Genomic DNA, 27,297 nt, shown 5'->3' with positions numbered 1-27,297 from the left:
CTTAAGACAACAAAATGGATGATAAGTTGGAGAAGACACTGAAAAGCCTAACACCATGTAAAATTATAAATCATATCCTTCTTGAGTCAAATGTTTGTTATAACAAGCATGGTATTACTCTTCTAATAGATTTACCGACAGTATCAATGACTTGTGAACTCTGAAGGAATGCAGCCTTGCTAACTGGAACATAGGTAATTAAATTTACTTGATCTGAAATTCTGTAATGATTATAATTGCTCTCACTTAACAAGGAATAGGGATGGATTGGCAGCTGTTAAGCTTTTTTTATTCTCTATACTAGTTAATTACAGGATGAAGACTCAAAATCATGTCATATCGGTTACACAGCAAATGGTTTTACAATAATTTATTTTTATTCATATTCCCCATGGCATCAGGTTAATATCAATGTAAATATACTAGGCCATATTACCTCTTTCAATCCTCATTTCTGTAGTTATGAGACCAAAAAAAAAAAAAAAAGTAAATGCCTGATTTTTATTTTGTTAAATCCTGTTTTAACAAACAGTGTCATTTATATTATATCAGACAAGAAGGCTGCTTTAACTGAATGTGGATCATGTATTTTAAGAACTACTACACATACCACATACAATCATTAAACATTAACTTGCAGTTGACTCTTATCCATGGAAATTACCATAATATAGGCACTGTAGATAGGACCTGAGTGTCTCGCCTATGGTCACATAGAAAATAATAGCGCATTGTTGGGAACCCCAATCTCCTGCCTCAACAATTATTCCTCTCTAGATGTTGGACTAAAGCTATCTCCTGACCTAGGCCGGCGTTAAGTACATACTTGTTTTTATATCAAAAACATTTTTGTTCCAGAACTGGCCTGTGGCCATTACAGCATAGGGTTTCTTCTTTTTCTGTTTCTTATCTACTTGACTTCTTATCTACCATATATTTACCCAGGCAACAACATGGCAGATGCTTTCAAGGTTTGTGAATAAAGCAGAACGAGAGACAATGATTTCATTCCACAGGTGTTTGTAGGAAATCTTTTGCCTGGATGCTGTTTGTGGTATTGGGGTTTGAACAACTTCAAAACATCGAAACAAAACTCATATGGAACTGCGATTTCCATCCAAAATCATTGTGTCAGCATGTACCCCTATGTTCACCCCTTTTACAAGACTATGATAAATTTCATACAAAGGTATCATTTGAAAACTCATAATTTACTGATCATTATTGTCCTGGTAAAATGTGTGGCAACACTGTATGTAAAGTTACAGGATTCTACTGTATTATATTACTAAAGACACGTTCTATGTCTGGGGAAGAATCACAACCCAGTGCCTAGAGACAAAAGGTTAGCCGATGCCTCAGCAGGGTGTCAACAAAGTCAAATGAACCATCATCTGGTTAAGTGGCCATTCTTTCGCAGAAAAGAGGATGTGGGTGAAAATCTACAGTTTGATAAAGAAAGAGCTGGGGATTCCCATCCACACGGACTTTGTCTCCTGAACTTCAGCTGAAACTTTTTCGAACAGGACTATAAGAGTAAAGAGGAGATGACCCAAGTTATATCTTCCTCCTTTTCTCTCTAATGCAGGTTTCACAACTTTCCTTGTAACTAGCATCTCATAACTTCTGTAAATGTGGTTGCCAATTCAAGCGGCATGTAATTACCAACTTTACCACCTATAGGCAATTGTTACAATGCATGTTCTAACCTAAAATCTACAGTTGATTCAAAACTATACAAACCCAACCAATAAAATGAAGCTGATGTGAATAAAAGGCTAATAATAGGATTTTAAAAAATAAAATCACTATAATATGCTGTGATGGTCCCTTGTTAGGCCCTGATCATACGAAGAGATCTGCTAGTGTGGACACCTGGCTCTGCATGATCAAACATTTAGACTGTAAATTCTTCAGGGCTAGGACCATGTCATTTTCTTTGTTTGTAAAGTGATTGGCACATTTATAGGCACTGCACACATAATACATAGTAATTACTATTTGAGAAAGGAACGAGTAAAATGTGAGTGCATAAAAATATACATTTTATAAAACTAACTAGCAAGCATGTGCTTAAATTCCAGCATTTATAAAGATAGTTAATTTCACAGCTAAACTGAATCAGGCAATAGATTCTTGAAACCAAGAAGAGAAAAAAACTGCTTCCTTGCTGTCTCATTTTTTTTAAATAAACCAAAAGCAGCAAACATTCTCTCAGTCCCACCAAAACATTGAAGTTCACAAGTTCATAAGGCTGTATTTAGCATTACTTCATCAGCACATTCAGTCATTCTCAGTGTGACAGCAATGTCTTTTGCATGAATATTCACTGTAGGTTATATTTAGTTATAAAACAGAACCTCCTCTCCTTCAGCATAAGAAAAACAAGAGCTGGTTCCAGCCAAGAAGTGTGGTAACTGTGTTTGCAGGACCATTAATTTACCCATCCCACCAACCAGTTAGATTATCCTGTCCTTAATCATTTCCCCCTTCTTTTGTTACCTCAAGGAGGGAATATTTTTGTCTCTATAAAGATTTTTGTGTATTCAAAAACAGGAAGCAGAAAGTGTTATTTTAAAGGGACATTTTTCTATAAATGTTTGTGAGTCTCAAATTTACTCCTTCCTGTCCCTTAAAATCAAATAAACAAACAAAATCCTTTATTTGAATGTGCCTTCCATAGTGAAAAACATAGTATATTTTTCCATTTCAAATACTTCTGCTGATATTCTAGATCTATCTGCTTGCATCGCCCATCGCTTGCTCCATAAATCTTCTAATATTACTGCTTTTATGAAATTCATCCCAGGTACCATATTCCAGCAACTGTATTTGTGGTTTACCTGAAATGCATGAGAAAGGTGCAATAATTTAATAACACTTTTATCCTAAAGTTGACTCATATTTAATCCCATAAAATGTTAAATCTATTTAATATTATATGAACATTTAATTTCAGTGGGAACTGTTTTAGTGATAAAGCATGTCTCAGTTTGCCTATTCCAGTATGAGCGTTATATGGAAAAATACTTTTTGGCCTCTGTCCCATAATCTGCACAGAGGTTTTTTTGATAATTTCTTTTAATATTAGCTTTTATCAATAATTAAAAACCATTGATATGAATAATTTAAAATAGTCTGAGACTACAAAATAAAATCCCAACTCAATCCCTACCTATACTCAAACACGATCTTCCATTTTTCAAGAAATATTATCTCACTATGCACAAAGAATCAGCCATAAAAACACAAGCCCCATAAATAAAGAAAAATCCAATTTAATAATGCAATACAATTTTAGAAGCAATCTACACACAAATACAAGATAACAATGAATTGTAAGTATTACGGACTGGCTACCTCTTTATATGAGGAAATGTTTAAGGGAGAACTTTTGCAATGCGAATGAATGACTTTGCACCTTCTAACCTAATGGCAAAAAAAGGGGGGGAGAGGAAGAGATTGGGTTAAGCTGAGTATATGAAAACACCCAGAGTAACATAGCAAGAACCCTTTCAGTGATCAGCAGGGTGCAGAGCTTTGCAGTGGTTTTAAAAAGGTCATTATCTAGGAGACAGGCTGCAGGCGGCACTCCGTCCTAGTGGCTGCAGTTAATCTTGTAAAATTCACATCCAAGAAATGTGATCTTTATGCTCTCATGTGGTTAAAAAGCAGCACTGCAGCATGTTTGTTTGGAATAAGTTTTGTAGCCAAAGCAAATGAAACAAGAGAGTAGTAATATCACAAATATTTGTTGAAATCTAAGTAATTAAACAAGTTTACTGGCAAAATACAGTTTGGGGGCAAGAATTCTTTCTTTCTTTCTTTCTTACAACAAACAGGTACTCTCTCTTTCTCTCTATATAGCATGTGTATGAAATAAAAAATTCTTGCCTCAAACTGTACTGTGTATATGTTTGTGTATATCTATCTATCTTTAATATTGCTGCAGTTGTCCATTTCTGAATCATCTCTTACCATGACAAATGTTCACTAAGTAAGAAAAATTTTATTTCTCCTTTAGCAAGCTGTATATTTTCATCATCTGAGCAATGCCAAGTCTTAGACTAAGTCCTTTCTTAGATGTACTTTCTGAATAACAGTCCACTTTAAGGTGCACCATATAGAGACCCCCAAATCACTAACTGCTTTTGAAAATCTGCACTAAATTTTGGGTGCAAGTAATGAAATAATAGCTTTAGAGACAGGGGCTTTCCTTTTAACAAAATGTGATTTTATTAATTCACCACATAATGAGAAGCCAGCTGCTATGCTGTGGAATGTAGGAGTAGAAATTCCCCAAAAATGACAAATCACAAAGCAAACCAGAGGATTAGCACAAGAAATTCTGTCCCAGTTTTGTAAGATGCTGAATGCTCACCCTTAACTCAAATTGTCATCACTGATTCAGGGGCTAACCACTTGGCAGCTATTTGGGCTCGATCCCACACAATTCAACTGGAGTTTTGTCACTGACTTCAGCTGGAGCAGGATCTAGTCCATTTTGAGTGCATTAGTATATATCCTTTAAATAGCAAGTCCCAGTTCAGATGACGCAGCCTCAAAACTTGTGTGAGGAGTACTGACCTTTAACTAGTGAGTTTCTTGTAACATGTAAGAAACAAAGATAAACAGCAACTTCCAGTTAAACCCCTGCAAGAAAGATGCCAGTCCCATTATTACAACATTTAGCTGGTTGAAATATTCAGGGGTTTCTTGGGGGAGAGGGATGGTTTTTGGTCAGTTTTTTCCCTCTCATTTCCCCCCCTACCTCCAAGGAGGCAGTGTATCCTCAAATGCCAGAACTCCATTGCCACAGTACCCCCTGTTACAGGTTAAGCTGGCCCTTTAAAATAGGTTCCAGGAGCTGCTCTGCCCTGATAATGGTTTCTGCCCAGCATAGAGGCCTTGTGGGGGTGGCAATTCCTAAGGAGCATGGAAACTGTAGGCCTGAGAGAGAGGCATGCTGGGAAAGAGGGCGGGGCTATAAGTAACTTCCCTATGTGCTGCATGAGAGAGAGTAGCGTTTGTGTTGCGGTTTCCTGTAAGAAGGGATTGTAGGAAAAAGCCTATGAAAGGGCTAGGGTAGAATACAGGCAGCAGCAGTGGTGCTAAAACTGGGGGTACTTCCACCACCCCTGGCTTGAAGTAGTAATAATAAATAACTGACCAAATATATGGTATTCCAGCAGCCCTGGGCAGTAGACTAAGGAGCCTTGTGAAGGAGCAAGCTTATGTGGGCATTTTTGAAGAATGCTCAGAAGGCTAGAGCAGGGGTGGTAACAAAAGGGTTTCCTGGAATATCTAGGGGAGGGACAGACTATGGAAAGTAGCCTTGGAGGAAAGAGGAGTTGGGGGTAGGTAGGAGTCAGACCTGATGTCTGTGTCCAGAGCTGCAGGTCACAGAAGAGGCATGGTAGAAGTGTCTCTTTTGCCCTGAGGAACGGGGTGTAATACCCTGGAAAGGAGAGAAAACTCATAGACCTCAATGGTGGCCTGGAACACTGAGAAAGAGGGAGAAATGTAGGTTAAAGAACTACTAGTGAACCCTTGAACAAGCCTTTGAGGGAAGGTTGTGGCCTATAGGCCTATAGCGGGGAGACAGAGAATGGGTTCAGTTGTTTGTCAGACTTCATATTCCTGCTAGATTTTTGTTTTGGCTGGGATAGCCTCTCAGAGAGCAAGAGAAACTGAAGCAGCAGCCACATCAATGTGGTAAGAGGTAAGTTACTCCCTCTTAAACATCATTTGACAAAGATGGGGAGCTATTATGATGGTGTGGAGGTGATTTGCTAAGCTCGCACTCTAGTGGGGGGAGGGTGGTTTCTGCCCCTAGGGAAAAGGGGCCAGTAATGGGGGGGCATTGTTTAGAAGCATAGTTTGCTCATCTGACCTGCTTCTTGGTGATGGGAGTGAGATGAGCTGTCACAATGGGAGGAGAAAGTGGGGATATGGGGGTAAGGAGAGCAAGATATTAGTTCATTTCTGCCCCACCCAGGAATGTGAGGAATTAGGGTCTGATGCTCCCTGCCATCAGCATTGGAGTTGGCTCTTCATTGCCACCTGCTGGGGTAGCTCTGCCTGTGCTGAAGATCTGCTGGGGAGCTGGGCTGGCAGCTGGACTCTTCAGGCAATCTTGGGGAGTCTGCTGCCCCCTCCTCTCTTGCAATCTGGAAGGTGTAAGTGATGGAGGGGGGACTTGTTTCTGAGGCTGCCTAAAAAGTGCAGATGACGTCCTGACTCCTCAAACTGCTTCCCCTGCCAAGAGCCACCTGAGCATTGCTGGCTTCCAATTGACAGTATGAGGAAACCACCTGAGAGTTCCTTAGACTGGCTCAGTCTTTTCATAAAACTTACCAGTCCTCTTGCGTAAAAGTGATTTTTTGGGTGCCAGAGTCATCCTGGCATGGTGAGAGGGGTATGGAGGGAGTACAGATGTCCCCACTTAACACTATGGGGAGGGAAGAGCTGTCTTCTCCAGTATTGGTTTAATCAGTGTCTGAGACTGAAAGTGAGTCATAAGTCTACTAATTCACCAGTTGCTATTGATGGAGCCGCTGTTTTTTATGTCATCAAACTCTAAATTAACCTTTTGAAATGTCAAAAGCTGTTTGCCCTGTGGCTTTCTGAAACAATACAGAAAATCTTAGGTTTGTTAGTCATCTTGTCTTGCGGAAAAGTGTTCCAAAGAAAGGTGAAACTCACAGCCTCAACATCTCACAGACAGTGTCCCCCACCTATTCCTTTAACCTAACTTCACCAAACCACTTGGAGAAATTCACTTTCTAGAAAATCTAGACTGCATGTGTACTAGGGTGGCTTTAAAGTATTGTCACAACCATCTGGAGGGCACTGGCTTCAGGGTTCTTGAAAAGCTCCTGAATACTATTGAGAATGCTCCTGTGGAGACAGAAAACGTGCACATGCACGCGCACACACATGAAAACCCCTAGGAACAGCAAACACAAGCATCAGGTGGGAGACCCTTGAGATCAGAAAGCCATTGAGGTTCAGAGAATGTTCTGTCTCTTATTGGACCATCTTCTCATCAGTCAGGAGGTTGAGAACATCCACACTAACCTCCCCTTCAGTTATTTTACTTTTTGGGTATTAGCTGGTTGTAATAGAGAGGAATTGTGGCCTTGTGGATAAATCATTGGACTGAGACTCAGGATATCTGGATTCTATTCCTGGCTCCGCCACTGGCCTGATGGGTGACCTTAAACTATTTGTGAGTGTACAAGTTTGAACTGCTGGTTCAATTCCATTATCAATGTTAATGTATACATCAACATTAAATGCTTATGACTACTATAGATACATAAACAGGTTTAGAAAGATCAGCTTGAGCTACTCATCAAAAAGTCTAAGTTATTATTTTTAAGCATACGTCACCATCTGCACTGCCCAGTTTCAGCCACACAAAAGCAGAAGCACTTGAATACCATGAAATAGGCTATTCTAAGGAAACCTCACATGAAACTGAGAAATACTAGAATCCCTTTTTTAGAGAATCAGAACTTTAACGTGTGTTTATGTTTATCTGAACAGTTTCACCCTTTGCTGATCACTGCATCCCTCTGCATCATGACAATGATGGCAAGTATACGGCTGCTTTGCATTCCCTGAAGTACTGTCAGAATATTTCCAAAGAGGAGAAACCACAAAAAAACAAAAAAGAGGAACCAGTGGCAGCACAATCTGATTGGGAAATTCTGGTGGGTGAGTATGTTGATGAAAGATTGCAGCCCTCTGACCACATCCAGAACGTACTGCTGATTGTTATTCAGAATGACGACTGGCACCTCAAGGATGCAGACTGGACTAGTTTTAAACACATTTGCTAATGTGATGTCCTGTAAACCAAGCCCATTTTAAGTCTGTTTTCATATTTTCCAATAAAACTGTATCATCATAAATCTTATCTTTAATAGAAGAAATACAACTTTTTGAGAGTTCAATGCATGTAAATCTCTATTTGCAAGAAAGTGGGAGCAATCACCTGGTGGCAGAAGCAGACCTACACCATCCTGTAAAAAGGTTATGATAACTAGAAGTGCTGTTAAGAGACATCTGTATTTCAGACCCCATTCACTGACACCTGTTAAATCTCTTATTTTGTTTTACATAAAATGCAAATAAGACAGAAAGACAACAAACAACCCCTACAACTAAGGCCACAAACTCACAACTACATCAGTGGATCTCAAAGCACTTTTCCGAGAAGAAAAGTATCATTATCCCTATTTTACAGAGGGGGGAAACTAAAGGAGTCTTGATACATAACATTTATAATTACAGTTTTACAGAGGGGGGGAAACTGAAGCACAAAGAGGGTAAGAGCTATAGCTTAGTCTTATTAATTTCTTTTCCTTTTGCCTCCCTTTGCTTGCGATTTGTGATCACTTTGTATCTCTACTGAATTTCAAATTGATGAAACTTAAACATTTACTTTCTGCCCAATTTACACTTAATGTGCAACTTACCCCAGTGTTTATATTATCCCTGAACTGGGTGCAGAAAGTCATGTCATTATGTGTCTTTATGGCTTTTAAAAGTCAGTACTCTTTAGCTTCAGAGTTATTGGGCAAAAGTGATGTCCCAAGTTTAAGATACTTATGGCCAGATGGGCATTGTTTCCCATCACTCTTTTGTAGTGATCAAAGAGCATAAATTTGGCTTACCAGCAATCTCTATAAGACCCACATCCATTGCCATTTTTGCTACTTGTGTTTCTGAAACCTTATTGACAAAAAGCTGTGAACATCAGACATCTCTATAGTGGAAATACCAGAAGGCACATAACACATCTTCAAGGAGGCAGTGCTGAGGAAAGACAGAAATGGGAGATCCTAATGAAAATTATCTTGAAAGGAAGAATTAGGTCCATAGTATTATGATGGAAAAGTAGATCAGTTGCTTTCTGAAGGAAATTGGTATTCAAGAACTACTACCAGTTCTCAGATTGCTTTAGCATTTTGCTTTCCATTGAGATTACTTTTATTAGACTGCTCTAATTTTGTTTTCCAGTGTAATGTAAAGCTTATTGACATCTGATTTATCTATGGATGAATTGGCTCCACTCCATGCCAGTTTAGACACTGAATCCATATTGCTCTCAGGAAGCATCTGGATAACAATATTGGTACATGCAGGGCGTGGCCTTACTATCTAGTATCACCACATCTCTAGTACTGGAGGGTATGTGCTTTGTTTCTGAAAACACACCATATGTGTGCTTATATTAGAAATATTACTACACCCTGTCATTGCTTTGCTTTAAATTATATTATTAAAGTTAAATCATCCTAATTCTTATTTTACTTGAACAATAGTATGTGTTGTAATTTAAGTGATATAGGACATAAACTATCCCCTCATGCCAAATGCCAAACAAACTCCGCTCAGTATTGATCTTTGTACTGACGCTGGACGTGATTTCAGATACAAAGAAGGTCACACAGTGTGCCAGTGTATCACTTCTTAATTCATGGTAAACTAGATCTGACACCCCTCTTCATGAATATGTTTTATTGCATTAGGATGCAAGAATAATTTTGTTTTGTTTTTCCAGTTCAGGAGAGGCTGTAGCATACCTGTCACATTGAATAAGGTTCTGACCCCTTAAAGGGGACATTGTAATTGATTGCATTATTATGACAGTTGAAATATTCCGAGATTTGTAGCAGCTTTTGATCTTGATTGTTCAAGAGGTGGTGCAATGGCAGCCCTTCAATTTGTCTGTCTTTTCTGTGTATAGATTATCCTGTGACAATTGTATATTGCAACAATGGGGGGTGGGGGAGGGAGAGGGGAGAAATGACTTTTCCTACAAATAACTTCATCCTGTTAGCAGGCTGGGCAGCAGAATGTGGATCAGTGGTGATTAGAACTGTTGGAAGCAAAAAGGTATTTGAATTTTGGCCTTTTCTATAAACGAACTATCTGCAAACAGGCTTTGAATATTTGAGATAGCTTATTTGATTTTTTTTTCACATTAAATTAAACACAGTCCAAATAGCATGTGTTCAGAGCTTAAACAGGCTGAATTATGAATTACTGGCCAGAGTGAGTGTGAAAGGAACATGACCAAAGTTACTGCAGCTTTACCCAGCTGACTGTTACTGGGAACAGCTACAGCTCCTGCCATATCAACTTTTACTCCTGACTTGCCTAATCCCTATCACATCTATGTTTCCCATTTTTGGCTTACAGGACTACATCATGAGATGTTTAACTTAATCAGACACACTAGCACAGACATTATCTGGAAGCATATTTACAGGGCTTTGCTTCCAATACAGCCTTTGTTTCATTTTGGGTGGGGACAAAGTACTTAGAACAGGAACAGAAATAGGAATGGATGCATTTCTGAGTCAACCATGGAAAGGATCCAACTATGTTTTAATGGTAGCAACTGTTCTAAAAATAAACTCCGTTTTGAGTTAGTGGTGCTGGTTAGAGTGAGATGTACAACTTGAAACTCTAACTCATCAAAATTAAAAAGGTGTGGTCCTCGCTCTAAAGCTGTTCCTTCCTTATGTCTGATAAATTGCATTTATCTAAGCTTTAGGATGTCTTAATTTTTTGGGTGCCCAACTTAAAATACCTATGCCTGTGCTTTGTTGTTGTTGTTGTTGCTTGTTTTCCCATTCTGAAGAGCTGAGGAACCACAGCACTAACTTAAATTTCAAGGAACCTGTGAGTCAGCACTCTTTAAAATGAGGCCTAAATAGTCTTAATTTGGGCACCCAGGATTAGAGACCACTATAGCTGGTTGAAAGTTTGCGAGCAAATTTTTTTGTTTTTGTTTTTATTAAACAGTCTTTTCTATGTAACTACTTTAGTCGGGGTTGGTCCTGCTTTGAGCAGGGGTTGGACTAGATGACTGCCTGAGGTCTCTTCCAATCCTAATCTTCTATGATTCTATGATGCTTTTTGGAAAAAATGTAATTTATTTCCAGTTTTGGTTATTTAAAACATTACCAAAAATGTGGACACTTTTATTTTTCCAAAACCTAGGTTTTGGGGTAAACTGAAATCCCTGGTTTTCATTAAACAAACAAAAACCAGTGTTTGATAATGTTTTCAGTAAAAACACTTAGGCCTAGTCTACACTAGGGGGTGGGGATCGATCTAAGTTACACAACTTCAGCTACGTGAATAACTTAGCTGAAGTCGACGTACTTAGATCTACTCACCGCGGTGTCTTCACTGCGGTGAGTCGACTGCTGATGCTCCCCCCTCAACTCCACCTGTGCCTCTCACTCCAATGGAGTGTCAGAGTCGACGGGAGTGCGCTCAGGGATTGATTTATTGCATCTAGACTAGACACAATAAATCGACCGCTGCCTGCTGGATCGATCGCTGACTGCCGATCCGGCGGGTAGTATAGAAATACCCTTACAGATGGTGTGAAATTTAGATTCCATTTAGAACCATTTGAAATGAAAACAAGTTTGTAACTTTTCACAAAAAGACTTTTGGATCTTCTTCGCACCAGTTCTAGAGGTCACAGTTAGAACAATCATGTTTTAAAAAAACAAACAAAAAAATGACCATTAATCTTTTACCATAATAGATAAAAGGACAGAAACACCAATCCTGTAGTAACAGAGGGACTCTATAGTGTAGATTTCAGGCACTATGAAGACATTGTGACTTTGTTAGCGAAGGTTGTGGTGCAGAGATTCTGGATAAAACTAAGGATAATGATAAAGGGAGACTTAAATAATGCCCATTGTTATCAGGGCAGAACTCCTGGTGGTGGAATGCCCTTTTGGAAAAGGATGCAGAAGCAGCGCTGGTCTGGGAGGAATTGTGGTCAAGGGATTCACTGAGTAGAGCCTCACGAGCCCTGAGCATGGTCTAGCAAAACCCGCTCAGGGTGAGGGCATAAGTTCTACACTATTGAAAACAATAGAAAATTATATAAAGTAAATACCATGGGTGTCCCCAATAGTGCCAAGGATTGAACTAGCATGGAAAATGAATGGAGCTGCTGCTCTCTCTCCTAAAAGTGGTCCCCCATAGTGCATCATTGAGGTACATTTGGTAGTGTGGTGTGGGCAATGTAACACAGACACTATCTGTGCTTCACCTGTTTTGCAGTTATGTAGAGGCTTATGATTCTAGCATCTTTCATTAGCACTAAATTCAATTATAATTTTTTTAAATATTCATTGGTCATCAAGCAAAGAACACACTCTATTTAAATATGATTGATGTGTAGATACTTAAATCTAACCGCAGTGCCCGCCTCTGTATTTAAGCCCTAATATTTTGAACAGCTATTTGATATATTCTTCGAGACTGTAGAATAACAAGGAATTAATCCACTAGCTAGAATATGAGGGAAATGATTCACAGATGAAACCAGATACTCAGAAGATGAGCAAACTAAACAGTTTTCTTGACAGCAGGCACAATTTAAGGCTTAACAAGCAGCTTCCTGTTATCCCACTTAATTGAGTGTTTTATTGGAAAATTACAAGGATTCTGCATAGCTTGGGTTAAGGGTTATGTTTAATAAACTCCTTTTAAAAGTAGTGTAAAGCATTACAATTATATTCAGTTGTATTGGTATGTGGCCCATGCTCCAGACCCTTTTGTATTACTCATAGAAAAAGCAAATAGACATACAGGTTTTCTTTACATTGCAGACAGCACATCATGTCCATCAACTTCTAAGGGTATGTCTACACTACCCGCCAGATGGGCGGGCAGCAATCTATCTAGCGGGGATCGATTTATTGCGTCTAATTTAGATGCGATAAATCGACTCCCGAGCGCTCTCCCGTCGACTCCTGTACTCTAGAGCCACAAGAGGCGCAGGCAGAGTCGACGGGGGAGTGGCAGCAGTCGACTCACCGTGGTGAAGACACCACGGTAAGTCAATCTAAGTATGTCGACTTCAGCTACGTTATTCACATAGCTGAAGTTGCGTAACTTAGATCGATTTCCCCCCTCACTCCCGGTGTAGACCAGGGCTAAGAAGACAGCAGGAAGCATTAGAGACAAGGAGGTGAAATTCCAAGTTTGGCCTGTAGTCCTAACAATGTTAGAAGAATGGAAAGGGTAGCAAACCTGTTTGAAGTTTTTAGATTGTGCTTATTGTGAAGTACAGTAGATCTTTCAGATTCAGTGGCTTCAATGATGTTACTTTTGGTTTATAATGGTTTAAGTAAAATTAGAATCGGGTCTCATAAGTGGATAGATTGATGGGTTTGATTCAAGTCTAACGTCCCACATGATGAGAAGGTTCAGCTCCAGATCTAAGAACGCTGGGGCTCAGGCACATATTTACACACACAGTACCATTCCTGTTTATGTTCAATCTTAGTAAACTAAGTAGTAAAACTAAATTTTAGTTTGAAACATTCGTATTCCCATATATGTATAAATTGCATATAATCCATTGTTCAATATTCCCTTAACCTTTACATGCTGACCACTAGTGATGAAAACTAAAACATCCCCACTTTTTTCCCGCCCCAGTGCTAGGCTCTGTGTAATAATGTAGATTACTCACTAATGCTGCTAAAGTCCTAGGACTTTATATTAGTTATAATATAAAAGCTACAATGAAAAGCTTACTTTACCGCTCAGACTCTCAATAGGAATAACAAGGGAGATGTCTGATGAGACATTAGTATTAGAGCTGTCCAGTAGTTATGCAACAAGTCCAAGGGATTTAGCCTTGAGAGAGGAACTAGATAAGGATTGCCCCCTTTTTCCTGTTTTAGCAATGTAGCCTTTTCCTAAAAAAAAGATGGGGTGAAGCCAGATGGGCCTTTTAGACATTAAAAATGGGAGATCCAGATAACAGAATAACGTTATTGGCCAATCATACCCATATCTTTCTTTTCACCATTATCATCATTGTTTTGATACATAACCATCTCCACCTAAGTTTCCTGGCTATCGGAGCAACTGGAAAGATTTCTGGCTGTAACCCAGAGCAACTGTTTAGTTTGTCTCTGTGGGAATCTCTTCTCTTTTTCTAAAGCTAGCAGGGCTGAAACATGCTTTTCGCTTTCAGTGCTCCAAAGACTCCTTCAAGTACTTAAGAGTACAAATGTCGGAGATGAGTTGTAAAACAAGTTTTTGCCTGTTGTTAAAAAAAAAAAAACTCCCTAAAGACGGGGAGGGAGAATATGGAAGCCGCTTACCAAATCTTGGTATGCCAGATGCAGTGTGAATGAGACTGTCTTTTTCAGACTTAACATTTTAGGTCTCTATGATTACCAAATAAAGTTATTTTGTAACAATTGACTGGGATTTTCGTTGGAAGTACTTGATGTAATCTGCCCAAATAAAAGTGAATATCATTGGCAGCCTAAGTGCTAGGAGGATGTGACTGTGCCCTTCCTTATAAAAATAACTGGTTTGTTCTGATCTGTGTGCTATTATGTAGGTCCAGATTCCGAGAGGAATTCCTATGTTGAGTAATACTTGACTCTGCAAATAGTCCTACTGATGTCAGTGGAATTGTTTGCAGAGTTAAGTACCCCTCTGGGAGTGTGGGTGGCAGAATCGTGATTTGGACAAGAATGCTGTAGTATTCTTTTAATGTGAAACAGGACTAGGTCTCTGTAAGAATGAATGAATACTTTTGTTGCTGATGTCTACTTATGTATAGTTAGGGTGACCAGATAGCAACTGTGAAAAAACGAGACTGGGGTGGAGGGTAATAGGTGCCTATATAAGAAAAAGTCCCAAAAAACAGGACTGTCCCTTTAAAAATGGGACATTTGGTCACCCTATGTATAGTAACAATCATTTAAAGCAATGTTGAGTGTTTTGTCCAAAGTGAAAGTTAGAATATGATGTATGGCTTAAATCTGGCCCACTGGGGGGAGCTGTTCATTGTAGCTCTAATCAAGAAGACCAGCAGCTCCACTCTGGGAACTATGAGAGGGGGCGAAGGTATGTGAGATTGTGGAAAGGCATCCGAGCCTTCCAGTACAAGTGAGGGAGTTTCCCCATTTTGACTGAATGAACTATTGGACAGTGAGAGACACTTCAGGACAAATCAGTATTCAAAAGAGCTCTGTACAGAAAGGAAAGACCTTCCCATGGAAATTAAGGAAGCATGAGAAGAAGATATTGTAAGTCAGTGTTTCTCAACAACTGGTCCACGGACTGACGACAGTCCCTGAGATGTCTCCATAGCACGGAGTGTTGTGGAGCTTGACCTCAGTGGGACTACGTAAACATATGTTTAACTTTAAGGCCTGGTCTACACTATGAGTTTAATTCGAATTTAGCAGCGTTAAATCGAATTAACCCTGCACCCATCCACACAATGAAGCCATTTCTTTCTAAATAAAGGGCTCTTAAAATCGATTTCTGTACTCCTCCCCGACGAGCGGAGTAGCGCCGAAATCGATATTGTCATTTCGAATTAGGTTAGTGTGGCCGCAATTTGATGGTATTGGTCTCCGGGAGCTATCCCACAGTGCACCATTGTGACCGCTCTGGACAGCAATCTGAACTCAGATGCACTGACCAGGTAGACAGGAAAAGCCCCGCAAACATTTGAATTTCATTTCCTGTTTGCCCAGCACAGGAGAGTACAGGTGACCAGAGAGAACTCATCAGCACAGGTAACCATGCAGGCCGATAATCGAAAAAGAGCACCAGCATGGACCATACGGGAGGTACTGGATCTGATCGCTATATGGGGAGAGGATTCAGTGCTAGCAGAACTTCATTCAAAAAGACGAAATGCCAAAACTTTTGAAAAAAATCTCCAAGGGCATGATGGAGAGAGGCCACAATAGGGACTCAGAGCAGTGCCGCGTGAAAGTCAAGGAGCTCAGACAACAAAGGAGGCAAACAGTCGCTCTGGGTCACAGCCGCAGACATGCCGCTTCTACGCTGAGCTGCATGCAATTCTAGAGGGGGGGGCTGCCATCACTACCCCACCTCTGACCGTGGATTCCGAGGCGGGGGTAATCTCATCAGCCACACCTGAGGATTCTGCGGACGGGGAAGAGGAGGAGGAGGAGGATGACGACGAGCTTGCGGAGAGCACACAGCACACTCCATTCTCCGCAACAGCCAGGATCTTTTTCTCAGCCTGACTGAAGTACCCTCCCAAGCCAGTACCCAAGACCATGACCCCATGGAAGGGACCTCAGGTGAGTTTATCTTTTAAAATATAAAACATGGTTTAAAAGCAAGTATTTTTTAATGATTAATTTGCCCTGAGGACTTGGGATGCATTCGTGGAAAGTACAGCTACTGGAAAAGTCTGTTAATGTGTCTGGGGATGGAGCGGAAATCCTCCAGGGACATCTCCATGAAGCTCTCCTGAAGGTACTCCAAAAGCCTTTGCAGAAGGTTTCTGGGCAGTGCAGCCTTATTCCGTCCTCCATGGTAGGACACTTGACCACGCCATGCTAGTGGCAAATAATCTGGTATCATTGCATGACAAAGCCTGGCAGCGTATGGTCCTGGTGTTTGCTGGCATTCAAGCAACATCCGTTCTTTATCTCGCTGTGTAATCCTCAGGAGAGTGATATCGCTCATGGTAACCTGGTTGAAATACGGGAATTTAATTAAGGGGACAGAGGTGGCCGTTCCTACTGCGCTGTTTGCCTGTGGCTGAAAAGAAATCCTTCCCTGTAGTAAGCCAAGCGCGGGGGGAGGGGAGGGGATTGGCGCTGAGCTTTTCACATGTGGCTAGCAGGGATCTTCCCTGATACCAGCCACATGGTGGGGGGAGGGATAAAGCGATCATCCCAGAGAATTGGATGGGGGGGGGGTTAGTTTGTTTTCTGCTGCTGAAGGTTAACAGGAAAACCGCAGCATTCAATGAGCTTTGCTTGGTATGTGGGAAAGGAGGGTGCAGAAGCTGAAAGACAATGGCTTACCATGGCCGCATGCAAGCCGAATTCTGTTGCCTGGACCTGTGTCTGTGATCTCTAGCAGCAAAGCCACAGGCACTCAATATTAAGAGGCAAAATGCGACCTTGCACAGAAATCACATGTGCTATGTAATGTGAATAGTGTTGTTCACCGTGAAAGAGTACAAGCATTGTTCTGTAAAATGTATCTTTTTAAAAAATTCTCTCCTTTTTTCCCTCCCTCCAACAGCTGCAAATTTTTCAAGCCTCCCTCCTCCGTCCCGAAGGCTATCTCAGATAAGGCGTCGGAAAAAGAGGACGCGAGACAAGATGTTCACGGAAATCATGGAATCCACCCGCAATGAAAGAACTCATCTGAATGAGTGGAAGGACATGGTTTCAAAGTATAGGAAAGATGCCAGTGAACGTGAGGACAGGAGGGACCAACGTGAGGAGAGAAGAGACGCTCGAGATGAGAGGTGGGGCAGGAAGATCAGAGGAGGCAGGATGCAACGCTGGAGCTGCTGCATGAGCAAACAGACATGCTCCGGCATCTGGTGGAGCTTCAGGAATGGCAGCAGGATCACAGACTGCCGCTGCAGCCCCTGTATAACCCTCCCTCCCCCCTCCCCATGTTCCATAGCCTCCTCACCCAAACGTGTAAGAACGCGGGGGGAGGCTCCGTACACCCTCCCATTCCACCCCAGTGGACAGCCCAAGCAAAAGGCTGTCATTATTTTAACCTTTTTTAGTGGCCTTTTCCTTTCCTCCAATCCTCCTCCCAAACCCCACCCAGGCTACCTTCTCAGTTCTCTCCCTCTTTTTATAATCAATTAATAAAGAATAAATGATTTTTAAACTATAGTGACTTTATTTCCTTTGACAGCAAGCTGTGATCGAAGGGGGAGGGTGGGTTGCCTACAGAGAATGAGTCAATAAAGGGGGCGGGTTTTCATCAAGGAGAAACAAACAGAACTTTCACACGGTAGCCTGGGCAGTCATGAAACTGGTTTTCAAAGCTTCTCTGATGCGCCGCGCTTCCTGGTGTGCTCTTCTAACCGCCCTGGTGTCTGGCTGCGCGTAATCAGCAGCCAGGCGATTTGCCTCAGCCTCCCACCCCACCATAAAGGTCTCCCCCTTACTCTCACAGAGATTGTGGAGCACACAGCAAGCAGCAATAACAATGGAGATATTGGTTTGGCTGAGGTCTGAGCAAGACAGTAAAGTGCGCCAGCAACCTTTTAAATGGCCAAATGCACATTCCACCATCATTCTGCACTTGCTCAGCCTGTAGTTGAATAGCTCCTGACTCCTGTCCAGGCTGCCTGTGTATGGCTTCATGAGCCATGGTATTAAGGGGTAGGCTGGGTCCCCAAGGATAACTATAGGCATTTCAACATCCCCAACGGTTATTTTCTGGTCTGGGAAGTAAGTCCCTTGCTGCAGCCGTTTAAACAGAGTAGTGTTCCTGAAGACACGAGTGTTATGAACCCTTCCTGGCCAGCCCACGTTGATGTTGGTGAAACGTCCCCTGTGATCCACCAGTGCTTGCAGCACCACTGAAAAGTAACCCTTGCGGTTTATGTACTGGGTACCCTGGTGCTCCAGTGCCAAGATAGGTATATGGGTTCCATCTATCGCCCCACCACAGTTAGGGAATCCCATTGCAGCAAAGCCACCAACTATGGCCTGCACATTTCCCAGAGTTATTACCTTTCGTAGCAGCAGCTCAATGATTGTTTTGGCTACTTGCATCACAGCAGCCCCCACAGTAGATTTGCCCACTTCAAATTGATTCCCGACTGACCGGTAGCTGTCTGGCGTTGCAAGCTTCCACAGGGCTATCGCCACTCGCTTCTCAACTGTGAGGGCTGCTCTCATCCTGGTATTCTGGCGCTTCAGGGCAGGGGAAAGCAAGTAACAAAGTTCCATGAAAGTGCCCTTACGCATGCGAAAGTTTTGCAGCCACTGGGAATCGTCCCACACCTGCAACACTATGCGGTCCCACCAGTCTGTGCTTGTTTCCCGGGCCCAGAATTGGCGTTCCACGGATAGAACCTGCTCCATCAACAACATGATCTCCAAAGCGCCGGGACCCACGGTTTGAGAGAAGTCTGCGTCCATGTCCTCGTCCTCATCACTCTCGTCGCCGCGCTGCCGTGGCTGCCTCCTCCTTGCCTCGTTTTTCTGGTCCTGGTTCAGCATAAACTGCACGATAATGCGTGAGGTGTTTACAATGTTCATGACTGCTGTCTTGAGCTGAGCGGGCTCCATGCTTGCCGTGGTATGGCGTCTGCTGTGTTCACTCAGGAAAAAAGGCGCGAAACGGTTGTCTGCCATTGCTTTCATGGAGGGAGGGGTGAGGTTGTACCCAGAACAACCTGCGACAATGTTTTTTGCCCCATCAGGCACTGGGATCTCAACCCAGAATTCCAATGGGCGGGGGAGACTGCGGGAACTATGGGATAGCTATGGGATAACTACCCACAGTGCAACGCTCCGGAAATCGACGCTAGCCTCGGTACATGGACGCACACCGCTGAATTAATGTGCTTAGTGTGGCCGCATACATTCGACTTTATACAATCTGTTTCCAAAATTCGAATTCTGTAAATTCGGATTAATCCCGTAGTGTAGACATACCCTAAGCATATGATGCTTTGCTGTATCAGAGCCTAAATCCTTATTGCAGTTGCCACTTGTGATGGAAGTCCAAACAGCATGGTTCAGGCTTGAAGTGGCATGGGAATAGAGTAGTTTACCTCCCTGAGGCAGAGGCCCTTCCAGCTCAGAGTTGAGGCACTATAACTATATGGTCTGGAGTGACTTACATACCTTAAGCACCTGTTTTCTAAATAAATAGAGGACTTATTTTCTGGGAATGTTGTCCCACAGCCTGTCACCAGCACTAAATTTAAATTACTTTTTTTCAGTATCCACTATTCCAGGGGTCGGCAACCTCTGACATGTGGCTCGCGGGCCTGGGCCAGTTTGTTTACCTGCCGCGTCTGCAGGTTCGGCCGATCGCGGCTCCCATTGGCCACAGTTCGCTGCTCCAGGCCAATGGGGGTGGCAGGAAACAGCACGGGCTGAGGGATGTGCCGGCCACGGCTTCCCGCTGCCCCCATTGGCCTGGAGCGGCGAACCGCAGCCAGTGGGAGCCGCGATCAGCCGAACCTGCAGACGCGGTAGGTAAACAAACCGGCCCAGCCCTCCAGGGTGCTTACCCTGGCAAGCCGCGTGCCAGAGGTTGCCAACCCCTACACTAATCGTTGAGTTAGGTCCACAGATTCCTTTAAATGTGTGAATGAAGCAAATGTCTAAAATTCAGCTTCAAGAGGAGCCCATCTGTCCATTCAAGCATTTTGAACAACTATCTGAAGAACTTTTCAGACTTGTCTGCTCCGCTGTACACTAGGGTTGCCAAACTTTCTAATTGCACAAAACCGAACACCCCTGTCATGCCGCTACTCTGAGGCCCCACCCCCCACTCACTCCATCCCCCCTCCCACCGTCGCTTGCTCTCCTCCACCCTCACTCACTTTCACTGGGCTGAGGCAGGGGGTTAGGGTGTGGGAGGGGATGAGGGCTCCCGCTGGGGGTGCGGGCTCTGGGGTGGGGCCAGAAATCATAGAATCCTAAAAAATTTGGGTTGGAAGAGACCTCAAGAGGTCATCTAGTCCAACCCCCTGCTCAAAGCAGGAGCAACCCGAACTAAATCATCCCATCCGGGGTTTTGTCAAGCCAGGCCTTAAAAACCCCTAAGGATGGAGATTCTACCACCTCCCTACATAACCCATTCCAATGCTTCACCACCCTCCTAGTGAAATAGTTTTTTCCTAATATCCAACCTAAATCTCCCCCATTGCAACTTGAGACCTTTGCTCCTTGTTCTGTCATCTGCCATCACTGAGAACAGCCGAGCTCCATCCTCTTTGGAACCCCCTTTCAGGTAGTTGAAGGCTGCTATCAAATCCCCAAAAACAACTAGGAGTCTTTGTGGCACCTTAGAGACTAACAAATTTATTTGGGCATAAGCTTTCGTGGGCTAAAACCCACTGATGCTTATGTCCAAATAAATTTGTTAGTCTCTAAGGTGCCACAAGGACTCTTCGTTGTTTTTGCTGATACAGATTAACACGGCTACCACTCTGAAACCTATCAAATCCCCCTCACTCTTCTCTTCTGCAGACTAAATAAGCTCAGTTCCCTCAGCTTCTCCTCATAAGTCATGTGCCCCAGCCCCCAATCACTTTCGTTGCCCTCCGCTGGACTCTGGCCAATTTGTCCACAGCCTCTCTGTAGTGGGGGGCCCAAACCAGGACACAGTACTCCAGATGTGGCCTCACCAGTGCTGAATAGAGGGGAATAATCACTTCCTTTGATCTGCTAGCAATGCTCCTACTAATGCAGCCCAAAATGAGGGGTTGGGGTGTGGGTTCCAGCTGGGGGTATGGGCTCTGGGGTGGGGCTGGGGATGAGGGGTTTGGGGTGCGGGAGGGGTGCAGGGCTGGGGCAGGGGTGCGGGCTCTGAGAGGGAGTTAGGGTATGGAAGGGGGTGCAAGGGTGGGTCAGGGGGTGGGGTGTGGGCTCTGGGAGGGTGTTAGGGTGAAGGAGGGGGTTCTGACCTGGGGCAGGGGGTTGAGGTGTGGGAGGGGGATCGGGATGCAGGCTCCAGCCGGGCAGCACTTACCTCAGGCAGCATCTGGTCGAAAGCACAGCGGGGCTAAAGCAGGCTCCCTGCCTTCGCTGGCTCCATGCAGCTCCCGGAAGCGGACGGCATGTCACTGCAACGCCTAGGCGGAGGGGCCAGAGGGCTCTGCGTGCTGCCCACATCCACAAGTGCCACCCCTGCAGCTCCCATTGGCCATGGTTCCCACCAATAGGCACTGCGGAGCAGACACTGGGGGCAGGAGTAGTGCACAGAGCTTCCCTGATCGCTCCTGTGCCTAAGAGCTGGACATGTTGGCCGCTTCCGGGAGCCGTGCGGCACCAAGGCAGGCAAAGAGCCTTCCTTAGCTCTGCTACACCGCTGACCGGAATTTTAACGGCCCAGTCAGCAGTGCTGACCGGAGCCACTAGGATCCCTTTTTGACTGGGTGTTCCGGTCAAAAAACGGACGCCTCGCAACCCTATTGTATACGCTTCAGGATTGTGCCTGTGTAAATTCTTTAGGAAAGGGATGTTTGGAAACTGCCTAGCACACTGTAGATGCTACCAGAAAGAAATAATAATTTGGAAGGCTTCCCTTTTTGCCCTCTGATGTTCAAGGTCAAAATACATGAAATGTTGAGGGAAAACTACTAAAATGCTAATGCATTTTCTGTCTCCATCTGTGGCAGTGCAAGATAACTGCAGTTCCAACTCTGCCAGAGGCCTTCAACCATAAAGTGGCAGGACAAGCTGAGAAAGGGGAATTCCAGCCCGGTTTGTAAATGCAAGTGGTATAAACACTTAGGATAAAATTCAGCTAAGTATTTGAACTTCTGGGCCTGAAAGCCTTTGAGCCTTTTGAAGTTTACCCATCATTTAAAGGAATTGGATTTTCCTTGGACAGGCCACAACTATTACACTTTACAGTGGAATATAGGTGGAAAATGAGAAAATGTGCCTGAAGTTAAAGTAAAGCCTATCTGTGCACAAGATATTTAAATCATTATGCAGAAGTAGTTCATCTTTCTGAAAAATATGTCCTGTCCTGCTGCCAAAGCTAGTGTAAATTCAGGCAATGTGGAATGGAAGGGCTGGCTGCCTAGAATGTTAGAAAAAAAGTCATGAAAACTCATTCAAATTAAATCTTCTCCTAGTTACAGCGTGTCTGTACGGTTTTTTTGTTTTGTTTATAAACTGTCATAGTGTGCCCATTCATGCAAATCTCACCCTCTGTGCACTGTGTTTTTCTTGCATACAAAGCTGTACAAATATATTCATTAATAGTGTAGTTAATACTGCTGCACAATACCGCAATTTTTTTCTGGGAATATTCACTCAGATTTAAAGATGAGTTAACTTGAAACATGCTCATTCCTTTTGTGTTCACTTTCTGACTGTTTGAACAACTGAGTTTCACTTCCACAAATGTTCACTGGGAGCTTGATTCTTTAGGCTACTGGGCACTCTAGGTCTCAGTCCAGCAAAGCACTTAAGTATATGCTTAAATTTAAACACTAGTAGTTCCAAAAGTCAGCGACCTCTCACAAGCTTAAAATTAAGCAAGAGCTTGGGGCTGCAGTGCTTGGCACCTTGCAGATCGAGCTCTGAAAGCACATTTCATACTAGTATTCATGTGTATATGTGGAAAAATAAAATATATACCAACTGTCCCAGTATTGGGATAACTATAACTTTGACCCCCCTCTGTGGTCTGCTCAATGCCTTCAGTCCTCCAAACATCACCACTCTCTGGGTAGGGACCCACATACCTCTATCTCCTGACCAGGCATTTAGGTCTGCAGCTCCCTTGTACTTCATTGTGTTTGTCCCGGCAGTTCTGAGGAGCGTCCAGCACATGCGCTTTGCTTTTTCTCCAAGATCCGTGAGTGGCATATGCCAGCAGCTACCAGTAACCACACCCTCTTTCTAAGCAGTGTACCTTTTTAGGAAGCTTAAACAATAACCCCTACGGAAGCTGCGTGTGTTTGCAACATCCGTCACATGGATGAGTGAGCCACACCCTCTTGTAACTAAATCTGTAGATACAGTAGAACTTCAGAGTTGTGGACACCACGGGAATGGAGATTGTTCGTAACTCTGAAATGTTCCTTAACTCTGAACAAGACGTTATGGACTTCAGCTGGGGGGGGCGGGGGAGGGGAGAACATGGGTGGGGGGATTCCTGGCTTCTGCCCCACGGGAGCACCAGGGCTCAGGGCTTTAGACCTGGGAGGAGCACCGGGGCTCGGGGCTTCAGCCCCACGTTTCTGTTCTCAAGTTCTGGCCGTGGGGGAGTGCTGGGGCTCAGGGCTTCAGGCCCGTGGCTCCGTTCCTGGCTTCTGTCCTATGGGGAGGCTCAGGGCTTCAGCCCCACAGCTCCATTCCCGGCTTCTGAAGTCCCGAGCCACAGTGCCCCCCCATGGGGCTGAAGCCGGGAATGTAGCCCAAGCACTTCCCCCCCCCCAATCTAAAGCCTGGTGCTCCCGAGGGTCAGAAGCCCCAAACCCCTGCCCCCCTTACCCCCCCCGCCCCCCGGGAGCTCTGACCATCCTCCACACCCTGTGGTTGCAGCTCCAACCTCCCACCCCCCTCTGTGGCTGAAGCCCTGAGTCCCAGGGCTAAAGCCCCAAGGCAGTACAGTATTTGCTGGGTATTTTTTGTTCTCCCCTGCTGCCTGATTGATTACTTCTGGTTGCACAGGGTGTCTGGTTGACCGGTAAGTCTGTAACTCTGGTGTTTATATCTTTGAAGTTCTACTGTAGATCAAAGTGCACATAATTACTTTCGGTCAATGACTGTGGGAGTGATAGAAGCTTGCACAATAGTAGTTGCAAAATGTACATTTTACATGAGATGGGACACTACTTACTTGTGCACCTGTAGTGCTTAAAAGTGCAACTTTCTAAGTAAAAATTATACTAAACAATTTAATCTGGGTGGACTATCCCATAAGGACAGTGTGGGTCTGGGGCCGGCTAGCCCTGTTCCAAGACATTATCTCTTCAAGAATAGGTGTTCAGGAAGGATTAGCTGAACAACGCTGAGACTGGAGGGTTGCCAGTCTGGTGGCTATCTCCTGAGCATGACAAAGTCCTGCTGAGCATTGAATTCAGCTTGAGGTCAGTGAAAGGGGGAGCCATGAGTGACCTGCAGAAGGTTGGTTCTTCTTCGAGTGCTTGCTCATATCAATTCCAGTTAGGTTTGTCCACGCGCCATGTGCACGGCTGTTGGAAACTTTTCCCTAGCAGCTACCATCGGGCCGGCTGGGGAGCCCCCTGCAGTGGTGCCAATATGGCGCTCTATATACGACCTTGCCAGCCCGACCCCCCTTCAGTTCCTTCTTACCACCAGTGACGGTTGTTGGAACAGTGGTCTCTTGCTCGCAAGTGCTCCACTAATTCCTAGCTCTTCTGCTTATCTTTGTATTTATTTACCCATTGTTTTTGGTGGCCATCATCTCGGCACGACACGTGTCTGAACTGCGGGCCCTCACGTCTGAGCCTCCGTACAAGGACAAAGTGCAGCTTAGACCTCACCCGGCCTTCCTTCCCAAAGTCATGTCCCACTTCCATGTTAGCCAGGACATTTTTCTGCCAGTTTTCTACCCAAAACTGCATGCCACCCCTTGTGAACAACCCCTGCATTCACTGGACATCAGGAGGGCGTTTGCTTTCTATATCAACCGCACGAAGCCATTCCGCAAGACAACAGCGGATGAAAGGTTTGCCAGTCTCTTCCCAGCACATCTTCTCCTGGATCACAGTGTGTATTCACGCTTGTTATGACTTGGCAAAGGCTCCTCCGCCTGCCATCACAGCTCACTCCACAAGAGTGCAGGCCTCGTTGACAGCCTTCCTGGTTCCCGTACCTCTTTAGGAGATCTGCAGGGCTGCCACGTGGTCTTCAGAACACCTTCACGTTGCACTATGCCATCATCCACCAGTCTCAGGACGATGCGGCCTTTGGCAGAGTGGTACTTCGTTCTGCAATACTTTGACTCTGACCCTGCCTCCGAGGTAAGGCTTGGAAGTCACCTAACTGGAATTGCTATGAGCAAGCACTCGAAGAAGAAAAAATGGTTACTCACCCTTTTTGTAACTGATGTTCTTCGAGATGTGTTGCTCATATCTATTCCATTCCCCCCCACCTTCCCCTCTGTCGGAGTTGCCGGCAAGAAGGAACTGAAGAAGGGGTTGGGCTGTGTGGTTTCCCCTATGCTGCCACCCTGGCAGGGATGCAGTGACTAGGGTCTCCTCTGTACAAGAAAAAGAAGAGGTGGCTTAGAGGACTGAGAGCTGAACCCAGGAGTGCTCTCTTAGCCAGAGGGCTGCACCACCTGAGCAACTGAACAGCAATGAAGGCTGAGAGAACCACCACAGCTGAAGGGAAACCGAGGGAGGGTGATTGCCTTCCTACACCATGAGGTGGTGCGGTCTGGGACTGTACCCTAATACAAACAAGAACAAGATTGTTTTAATGGTACTTTCCATTCGGTTCTGCAATTAAAGTTCAATGTACAGTATATATAAGTCCAAATACTCTGTGAATGACCTTCATGGAGTCACTCGTAATACAGGAGCTAAAGTCAGGGCAGAGTTTGGCTCTAATTATATAAGACACTTCTAACATCTTTGTAAATAGATCATTTAAAATCTTTTCCTAGTACTTTTCCAAAGTGACAGGGGTCAAAAAAATATTTCGGGTCTGAGCAAGGAGGATATTTGAGGATGTGAGGTGGGAAGAGGGGCTGGTTCAGCCAGGTATACAAGCCAAAAGTAAGCAGAGTCACCGAGCAGACTATACAAGCAACACATGAACATGAAAACAAAAAAATTCATAAAATAATATACTGTACGCTCACTGAAAGCTTGCTGCCAGAATTCTCAGTGGTTTTGACTCTTCCTTAGCTCAGCCTAATTCATGGCATGTAAATGAACCAGAGCCAGATATTTAACTCAAGCCTATGTGTCAAGCTTTCTTTAGCTCACTGACTTTTCTGGCGTAACTTGGCAAGTTGATGTGTTCACATAAGATTTTCCAGAAGCACTGTCTCAGAAATAACCTTTCACATGACATAATAGTCATTTGACAAACAAGAGCAATTCAGCAGCTTGCATTTTGACTCCTGAAATAAATCCCGTGTTTCCTGCTGCTTTAAGATGTGATCCTCTTGGTGACTTTTCTTCTAAGAAGGCCTACACTTGTTTTAGTTAATATTGTTAGTAGCTAAATTCAGCGTGATATAGTTTACCTACTGCTGGTTTTATTGATGTGAAGCTTGATTCATTTGTGCCAATACAGGGACAAGGAAACAGTAACTCTTGGCCAGACATACAAAAAGAACTCAGAACCCAATGTGCTGAGTGCTTTGGAAAATCTGGCCAATTATTTAGGTGTCTTAATGGGAGCTGAGCATTCTTGAAAACTGACCCTAGGTGCACCATGCCCAGCAGATACTTCTAACCCCCACAGTAACAAAAGTAGGATGTGTAGAGTGTATGAGGTTTTCTGCCCACTAAGAAGGTTGCCTCTTCTGGCACTCGCCATAGTGTGAGTGGGGGGATGGAAGTGGGGAGGGGAAGAGAGGTGAAAGGGATTGTCTTTGCAGCAAAAGGAGAAGAATTTAGGGGGAAACAGAGCTCCTGCTTTGAGGAGAGGGAGTGGAGGAGTGTGATGGGGCATACAGACTCACACTGACCAGAAGGTCCATTTAGCCTCACCTGTTACACCTGTGCAAGGTGTCAAGTGAGGGGGAGGGGGGATGAGGAAGGGAGATGAAAGAGGAAACGCC

General features: G+C 43.9%; 1 long non-coding RNA gene across 1 annotated transcript in view; it reads right to left on the bottom strand.

Moving 5' to 3' along the window:
• Positions 1-355: 355 nt before the first annotated feature.
• Positions 356-27,297, bottom strand: part of LOC135973665 (uncharacterized) — a 50,897-nt gene continuing 23,955 nt past the window's right edge. Inside the window, exons 2-3 of the long non-coding RNA XR_010590615.1 lie at positions 8,685-8,826; positions 356-2,843 (exon numbers count right to left, since the gene is read on the bottom strand). This is a non-coding gene — a long non-coding RNA (uncharacterized LOC135973665). The remainder of the gene's footprint in view (positions 2,844-8,684; positions 8,827-27,297) is intronic.

Source organism: Chrysemys picta, chromosome 9 (assembly GCF_011386835.1).
Source record: "Chrysemys picta bellii isolate R12L10 chromosome 9, ASM1138683v2, whole genome shotgun sequence".
Classification (NCBI taxonomy): domain Eukaryota; kingdom Metazoa; phylum Chordata; order Testudines; family Emydidae; genus Chrysemys; species Chrysemys picta.
This window is presented reverse-complemented; position numbering and strand designations above follow the sequence as displayed.